Source organism: Bufo bufo, chromosome 3 (genome assembly GCF_905171765.1).
Source record: "Bufo bufo chromosome 3, aBufBuf1.1, whole genome shotgun sequence".
NCBI lineage: Eukaryota > Metazoa > Chordata > Amphibia > Anura > Bufonidae > Bufo > Bufo bufo.
Window position 1 is genome coordinate 351,091,372 of NC_053391.1, and position 9,276 is coordinate 351,100,647.

Here is a 9,276-nt window from a genome sequence, read left to right on the forward strand (position 1 = left end):
TTACATCACAAAAAGTACAACAGCAAACGATGAAAAAGGCGTTTGCCCACCAAAATAGTACCAATCTAACCGTCACCTCATCCCGCAAAAAATGAGCCCCTACCTGAGACAATCGCCCAAAAAAAATATGCCTCAGAATATGGAGATATAAATCACATGTGATTTATATGATTATATCTTCATCCGCACAATGCTTCGTTGTGTAGGATGCCTTTGTGGTGCATGTGGACCGCGCCGACATCCTCCATTGTATGCATTTTTTGCTGGGGATAGTCGTTTGCTGCGGTCCACATGCGGTGGGACTGCTCCCTCAATGAAAAACATGCTACAGTGTTTGGGGTTTGAGCAGTTCCCCCATATCTGCCACGATATTTCTGTGATTTTGTTCAGAATATGGAGACACTAAAACATCATTTTTTTTTGTTTTAAAAAAACTGTTATTGTGTAAAGCGTACATAAATAAAAAAAAGTATACATATTTGGTATCGCCGCGTTCGTATCGACCGGCTCTATAAAAATATCACATGACCTAACCCATCAGATGAACAACGTAAAAAATAAAAACTGTGCTAAATAGGGTTGTCCCGATACCGATACTAGTATCGGTATCGGGACCGATTCCGAGTTTTCTCGGCGGTACTCAGCCGCCGATACCCCGCCCCGATACATAAATAGAATACTTTTTTTTTTTCCCGCAATGAATATTTTTGCGGCCCGGCAAAGATGCAGCATCGGGAGAGAGGAGGGGCTGGAGTCCGTAACTATGGGCGGGGCCCGGTGCAGTCACTGTACTCTTACACCGGGCCCCGCCGCTCACCAAAGTATTTATAAACGTGAATCCTTATCCTGTTATTAAGTTGAACTAACGCTGCCCTCTCCCATGTTCCCATGTTCCCCTGTATCCCCCTGTAAGCTTCAATAGCAGGCAGAGCAGACGGCAGCAGTAACGTCACTCACTGACGTAGAGCGCCTGCTCCGCCCACTTTATGAATGAAGCAGGCGGAGCAGACGCGCGACGTCAGTGAGTGACGTTACTGGTGCCGTCCGCTCTGCCTGCTATGGAAGCTTAAGTAAGTGCTGTGGGGATACAGGGGGATACAGGGGAACATGGGAGAGGGCAGCGTTAGTTCAACTTAATAACAGGATAAGGATTCACGTTTATAAATACTTCGGTGAGCGGCGGGGCCCGGTGTATTGGGGGACACTGTTATGAGGGGGATCTGTGGATGACATATAGCAGTGTCATCCACAGATCCTCCCCATAACAGTTCCATCCACAGATCCCCTATAACAGCACCATCCACAGATCCCCCACCAAATAACAATGCCATCCTTAGATCCCCCCACCCCATAACAATGCCATCCACAGATATCCCACCCCATAGCAGTACCATTCACAGATCCCCATAACAGTGCCATCCACAAATCCCCATAACAGTGCCATCCACAGATCCCCCATAACAGTGCCATCCACAGATCCCCCATAACAGTGCCATCCACAGATCCCCATAACAGTGCCATCCACAGATCCCCATAACAGTGCCATCCACAGATCCCCCATAACAGCACCATCCACATATCCCCATAACAGTGCCATCCACAGATCCCCTATAACAGTGCCATCCACAGATCCCCCATAACAGTGCCATCCACAGATCCCCCATAACAGTGCCATCCACAGATCCCCCATAACAGTGCCATCCACAGATCCCCATAACAGTGCCATCCACAGATCCCCCATAACAGCGCCATCCACAGATCCCCCATAACAGCGCCATCCACAGATCCCCCATAACAGTGCCATCCACAGATCCCCCATAACAGTGCCATCCACAGATCCCCCATAACAGTGCCATCCACAGGTCCCCCATAACAGTGCCATCCACAGATCCCCCACATGACAGTGCGTCATCCACAGATCCACAGATCCCCCAAAACGGTCACATGACATTTAAAAAAAGTATCGGTATTCGGTATCGGTGACTACTTGAAAAAAAGTATCGGTACTTGTACTCGGTCCTAAAAAAGTGGTATCGGGACAACCCTAGTGCTAAATAAACCATATTTTGTCACCTTACATTACAAAAAGTGTAATAGCAAGCGATCAAAAAGTCATATGCACCCAAATATAGTGCCAATCAAACAGTCATCTCATCCCGCAAAAAATGAGACCCTACCTAAGATAATCGCCCAAAAACTGAAAAAACTATGGCTCTCAGAATATGGAGACTCTAAAACATGATTTTTTTTTTGTTTCAAAAATGATATTATTGTGTAAAACTTACATAAATAAAAAAAAAGTATACATATTAGTTATTGCCGTGTCTGTATCGACCGGCTATCTAAAAATATCACATGAACTAACCCCTCAGATGAACAGCGTAAAAATTTTGTTCATAAAAACTGTGCTAAATAAACCATTTTTTGTCACCTTACATAACAAAAAGTGTAATAGCAAACGATCAAAAAGTCACACGCACCCCAAAATAGTGCCAATAAAACCGTCGTCTCATCCTGCAAAAATCATACCCTACCCAAGGTAATCGCCCAAAAACTGAAAAAATTATGTCTCTCAGACTATGGAAACACTAAAACATGATTTTTTTTGCTTCAAAAATGAAATCATTGTGTAAAACTTACATAAATAAAAAAAGTATACATATTAGGTATCGCGGCATCCGTAACGACCGGCTCTATAAAAATATCACATGACCTAACCCCTCAGAGGAACACCGTAAAAAATAAAAACTGTGCTAAATAAACCATTTTTTGTCACCTTACATCACAAAAAGTGTAATAGCAAGCGATCAAAAAGTCATATGCACCCAAAAATAGTGCCAATTAAACAGTCATCTCATCCCGCAAAAAATGAGACCCTACCTAAGATAATCGCCCAAAAACTGAAAAAACTATGGCTCTCAGAATATGGAGACTCTAAAACATTATTTTTTTTTTGTTTCAAAAATGATATTATTGTGTAAAACTTACATAAATAAAAAAAAAGTATACATATTAGGTATCGCCGCGTCCGTATAGACCGGCTCTATAAAAATATCACATGACCTAACCCCTCAGATGAACACCGTAATTTTTTTTCATAAAAACTGTGCTAAATAAACCATTTTTTGTCACCTTACATCACAAAAAGTGTAATAGCAAGCGATCAAAAAGTCACACGCACCCCAAAATAGTGCCAATAAAACCGTCATCTCATCCTGCAAAAATCATACCCTACCCAAGGTAATCGCCCAAAAACTGAAAAAATTATGGCTCTCAGACTATGGAAACACTAAAACATGATATTTTTTTGCTTCAAAAATGAAATCATTGTGTAAAACTTACATAAATAAAAAAAAGTATACATATTTGGTATCGCCGCATCCGTATCAACCGGCTCTATAAAAATATCACATGACCTAACCCCTCAGGTGAACACCGTAAAAAATAAAAACTGTGCTAAATAAACAATTGTTTGTCACCTTACATCACAAAAAGTGTAATAGCAAGCGATCAAAAAGTCACACACACCTCAAAATAGTGCCAATAAAACCGTCATCTTATCCCGCAAAATTCATACCCTACCCAAGGTAATCGCCCAAAAACTGAAAAAATTAATGCTCTCAGACTATGGAAACACTAAAACATGATTTATTTTTTTTCAAAAAAGAAATTATTGTGTAAAACTTACATAAATAAAAAAAAAAGTATACATATTAGGTATCACCGCATCCGTGACAACCTGGTCTATAAAAATATCACATGATCTAACCTGTCAGATGAATGTTGTAAATAACAAAAAAATAAAAACGGTGCCAAAGCAGCTATTTCTTGTTACCTTGCCTCACAAAAAGTGTAATATAGAGCAACCAAAAATCATATGTACCCTAAACTAGTACCAACAAAACTGCCACCCTATCCCGTAGTTTCTAAAATGGGGTCACTTTTTTGGAGTTTCTACTCTAGGGGTGCATCAGGGGGGCTTCAAATGGGACATGGTGTAAAAAAAAAACAGTCCAGCAAAATCTGCCTTCCAAAAACCGTATGGCATTCCTTTCCTTCTGCGCCCTGCCGTGTGCCCGTACAGCAGTTTACGACCACATATTGGGTGTTTCTGTAAACTACAGAATCAGGACCATAAATATTGAGGTTTTTTTGGCTGTTAACCCTTGCTTTGTTACTGGGAAAAATGGATTAAAATGGAAAATTTGCCAAAAAATTGAAATTCTGAAATTTCATCTCCATTTGCCAATAACTCTTGTGGAACACCTAAAGGGTTAACGACATTTGTAAAATCTGTTTTGAATACCTTGAGGGTTGTAGTTTCTTAGATGGTGTTACTTTTATGGAGTTTCTACTCTAGGGGTGCATCAGGGGGGCTTCAAATGGGACATGGTGTCAAAAAAACCAGTCCAGCAAAACCTGCCTTCCAAAAACCGTATTGGATTCCTTTCCTTCTGCGCCCTGCTGTGTGCCCGTACAGCGGTTTACGACCACATATGGGGTGTTTCTGTAAACTACAGAATCAGGGCTATAAATATTGAGTTTGGTTTGGCGGTTAACCCTTGCTTTGTAACTGGAAAAAAATTATTAAAATGGAAAATCTGCGAAAAAAGTGAAATTTTTAAATTGTATCTCTATATTCCATTAATTCTTGTGGAACACCTAAAGGGTTAACAAAGTTTGTAAAATCAGTTTTGAATACCTCGAGGGGTGTAGTTTCTTAGAAGGGGTCACTTTTATGAAGTTTCTACTCTAGGGGTGCATCAGGGGGGCTTCAAATGGGACATGGTGTCAAAAAAAACAGTCTAGCAAAACCTGCCTTCCAAAAACCGTATGGCATTCCTTTCCTTCTGCGTCCTGCCGTGTGCCCGTACAGCGGTTTACGACCACATATGGGGTGTTTCTGTAAACTACAGAATCAGGGCTATAAATATTGAGTTTGGTTGGCTGTTAACCCTTGCTTTGTAACTGGAAAAAAATTATTAAAATGGAAAATCTGCCAAAAAAGTGAAATTTTGAAATTGTATCTCTATTTTCCATTAATTCTTGTGGAACACCTAAAGGGTTAATGACGTTTATAAAATCAGTTTTGAATACCTTGAGGGGTGTAGTTTCTTAGATGGGGTCAATTTTATGGAGTTTCTACTCTAGGGGTGCATCAGGGGGGCTTCAAATGGGACATGGTGTAAAAAAAAACAGTCCAGCAAAACCTGCCTTCCAAAAACCGTATGGCACTCCTTTCCTTCTGTGCCCTGCCGTGTGCCCGTACAGCGGTTTACGACCACATATGGGGTGTTTCTGTAAACTACAGAATCAGGGCCATAAATATTGAGTTTGGTTTGGCTGTTAACCCTTGCTTTGTAACTGGAAAAAAATTATTAAAATGGAAAATCTGCCAAAAAAGTGAAATTTTGAAATTGTATTTCTATTTTCCATTAATTCTTGTGGAACACCTAAAGGGTTAACAAAGTTTGTAAAATCAGTTTTGAATACCTGGAGGGGTGCAGTTTATAGAATGGTCATTTTTGGGTGGTTTCTATTATGTAAGCCTCGCAAAGTGACTTCAGACCTGAACTGGTCTAAACTTCTAAGCCTTGTAACATCCCCAAAAAATTAAATATCATTCCCAAAATGATCCAAACATGAAGTAGACATATGGGGAATGTAAAGTAATAACTATTTTTACAGGTATTACTATGTATTATAGAAGTAGAGAAATTAAAACTTGGAAATTTGCTATTTTTTACAAATTTGGGGTAAATTTGGTATTTTTTTATAAATAAAAATGATTTTTTTTTTATTTCATTTTACCAGTCTCATGAAGTACAATATGTGACGAAAAAACAATCTCAGAATGGCCTGGATAAGTCAAAGAGTTTTAAAGTTATCAGCACTTAAAGTGACACTGGTCAGATTTGCAAAAAATGGCCAAGTCCTTGGCGAAATAGGGCTGAGTCCTTAAGGGGTTAAGTGAGGCTGCGCTGCGCTCATTGTTAGCAAACCTACTTTACTACCTCCAACTACTTCTGCCCAGGCGTGAGTTCATTTGGCAATCCCGCGAGACCTGTGAAATCCCGCAGCGGGTCTCGCGGGAGCACGCGCTGACAGGATTGCTCAAACTCACACCTGGGCAGCCTGCAAGTACGGAGCGGAAGAAGTAGTTAGCAGTAGTTAAGTATTATTTTTTTTTGTCAATGTATGCACACCGGCTTCACCTCAAGCGGGAAGGGGGCGATGATTGGGGATTTGTGGTGCGGCCGGCAGTAACTCTGAACTCAGAAAGAAAGAATGGATAATGCACGCACCGGCTTCATACCTGGGGAGGAGGGGGGGTTGGGGGTGGCATTGGATGATCTGTGGTGCGGCCGGCACTAATGTCTGAATTAAGAAAGTCACATTTTCTAAAGATCACAACAGGGTGGCACTGCCCAAACCTTTCTCCCAAGACACAAAAAACTTCCGATGCCGGGTTTTCCTCACTACAGATGGTGCTCTGCCTCCAAATCACAACAACTTATGTCACGAAAGAGAAAACAAATGTGGGCGGCACTCGCCAAAACTGTAGCTTCTTTATTCAGACATCACTATTGCAGACATCAAACATTATTGTTGCAGACATGGAGCGGACTTGGCATAGCGCAGGCAACAAGGATTGTGGCAACGGCCGTTTCACGCCTCAGCGCAATGCATGCTACGGTGTGGGAAGGCGGGATCCAGGGGGCCTAAGTAAATTCTTGCCCACGGTCCTATCAATACTAAAGACGGCCCTGACCCTTGTGCTGTATAAAAAGACACCGGTATTATAGAAAGTGCATGCTGGTCAAGTTACACCTCTGGATGGAGGGAAGGGGTTGGGTCAATAATTTGGCGGGGGGGGGGGGGGGCGTTTCAATTTTTTTCAGGCAGCACAAAGGCTATGTACTTCCCTGCCCCTGACCACAAAGCACTGAGAGAATGGGGGCCCAAGCTGAACTCTTGCACCATGAGCCTTTAGCTGCGCCCCTGCACTTGAGTGTTATTCCATACCCCATGAGCATAGCTGTGTCAACCACGTTTTAAAACACCAGAAAAACACCAAAAGCTTCAACATGCTTCGTTAAAAAAAGGCTAAACACCCAAAAAAGCCAACTAATTTACAAAAACGCCAGTAGTATGTCCTGTGTTTCATATTAACCATACACCTTCAGCTAATAACTGGAGGTGGTGTTTTTACCGCAAAAGTCACCACTTAAACCGCTCACCAATAGAAAACTAAGTGTGAACCCGCCTTTAGAGGGGTTTTCTGGAACGTAGATATTGATGGCCTGTTCTCCGCATAGAACCTCCGGCGCTCCAGCTGTGATAAAACTACAACTCCCAAGATACACACTTGCTTGGCTGTTCTCACAACTCCATAGAAATGAATGGAGCATGCTGGGAGTCGTAATTTCTCCACAGCTGGAGTGCCGAAGGTTAGCCATCACTGGCCTAGATCATTCTTATCAGATTGCTCGAGGTCCGATACCTGGGACCCCCACCAAATAGCTGTTCGTAGCAAAAGCCAAATCAAATCTGCAGCAATATCTGGCCGAAATCCTCAGCAGCTGACCCACGTTGCAGATTTCACCATTTGGTCAGGCCTCATGCACACGGCAGTATTTTTTGGTCCGTGTCCGATCTGCATTTTTTGCGGATCTCACAAGGACCCGTTCATTTCAATGGGTCCGCGGAAAAAATGAACAGCACATGGATATCATCTGTGCAGCCAGGCCACAAGTTATAGAATCTGTCCTGTCATTGTCCATTTTAAGGCTTTTTTAAAGTGGGTCCTCCGAAAATTGTGGGATGCACATGGACCACATCCGCAAAACGGATACAGATGTGTGCAGGGGCATAAATTGACATATTGCGGATTTAAAATCCACATGGCAAGACAAGTTATGTGTGGATCGCAGTGCGGATTCGCTATGCAGCATGTGGATGAATTTTTTTTTTGTAAAATCTCATTCGCTTCACTGCTATCATGCAGATTTACCGCACACAATTCCACTTTGGAAAATCTGCCATGTGTGACCATTCCCTTAGGATACACTCACACTTAGCAAGTCCGCTGCACAGAATTTCAACAGTTCCTCCGAAATCTGCCACCACAAAAAATATAATAAAAACACTCAAAATTGCAAAGGTTGAAAGCCACAGCATAAAGCCAGTTTACGTTTTTTCTGCAGGAGGCGGAGGAGATTTCTGACATTTACTTTGCTGGTATTTTTTTTATGCTGTGGATTCGCCACTGCATTCGTGCCACGTTCGGTTGCACCCTTACAGCGGTTTTCCACTTGTACCCGTAAGCAGGGATCTTTATGATCTCTGTGCACTTATTGGGACCCTATTGGAGTCAGAATGACGTGCTGGACCTTTTCCTCATCACTATTATAAAAGTCTTCATACCCACTGCGCGTGCTACCCTATGGGCATCTTTTTTTCTGTGTGCCAACTTACTAAGAGTCTGGTAAAATAATTTAAAAAACTTACTATCCTGTGATCCAGTGCTGCAGCGGTGACTTTTCATTTTGCCATAGACTGCTGAGGCCGGTGACCAGAGTGGTACATGGAACATCAAACAGTATGGCTGCGATCCGGTGAAGAGGGAAGGGCTGCAGCGATGGAGCGGAGGGGGCACAGGAAGATCACCTTTTTTATTGTCCTGGTACTTTGGCAAAAAGAAGAGTCTAAACCCCCTCCCCTGGGAACTGTGACAGTGCGCCGTAGCAGTTGTCCGGCCCAGCATTTCTCCACACCAGATATCAGGAGGACAACCCCTTTATAGTATGTCTAGTGGAAGTCCGCTGTGTTTGTGTCTATTACATGGCACACTATTGTTAAAGCTAGTTAGACCTGTCCCTGTATAATGCACCATATTCTGCTTTACAGATGTGGTACGATAATACGAGATGTGGGCACGAAGCGGCATATTTTTTGCCCTCATATATCATTCTCACTGCATGGTAATTGGTAGGCATGCTGCAGATCTGTCACATCTTGCTTCCCTCCATTATTCCGTGGTGAAAGGTATGTATGGCTGGGCTGCTGGCATGAAAACATACCCAGCATTGTGCTCTATGGAGCCATTGTTTCCAGGCTGCACAATAGACACACTCTTCCACATGTCAATGGGGTCTGTATGTCACAGCCATGCACTATAATTATCTCTCGCTCCATTACTAGAAAGAGCTATTATCAGGCTTCCCTGGACTCTACAATGGACAGCGGTAATATCTTACCATTCATTAACATTTT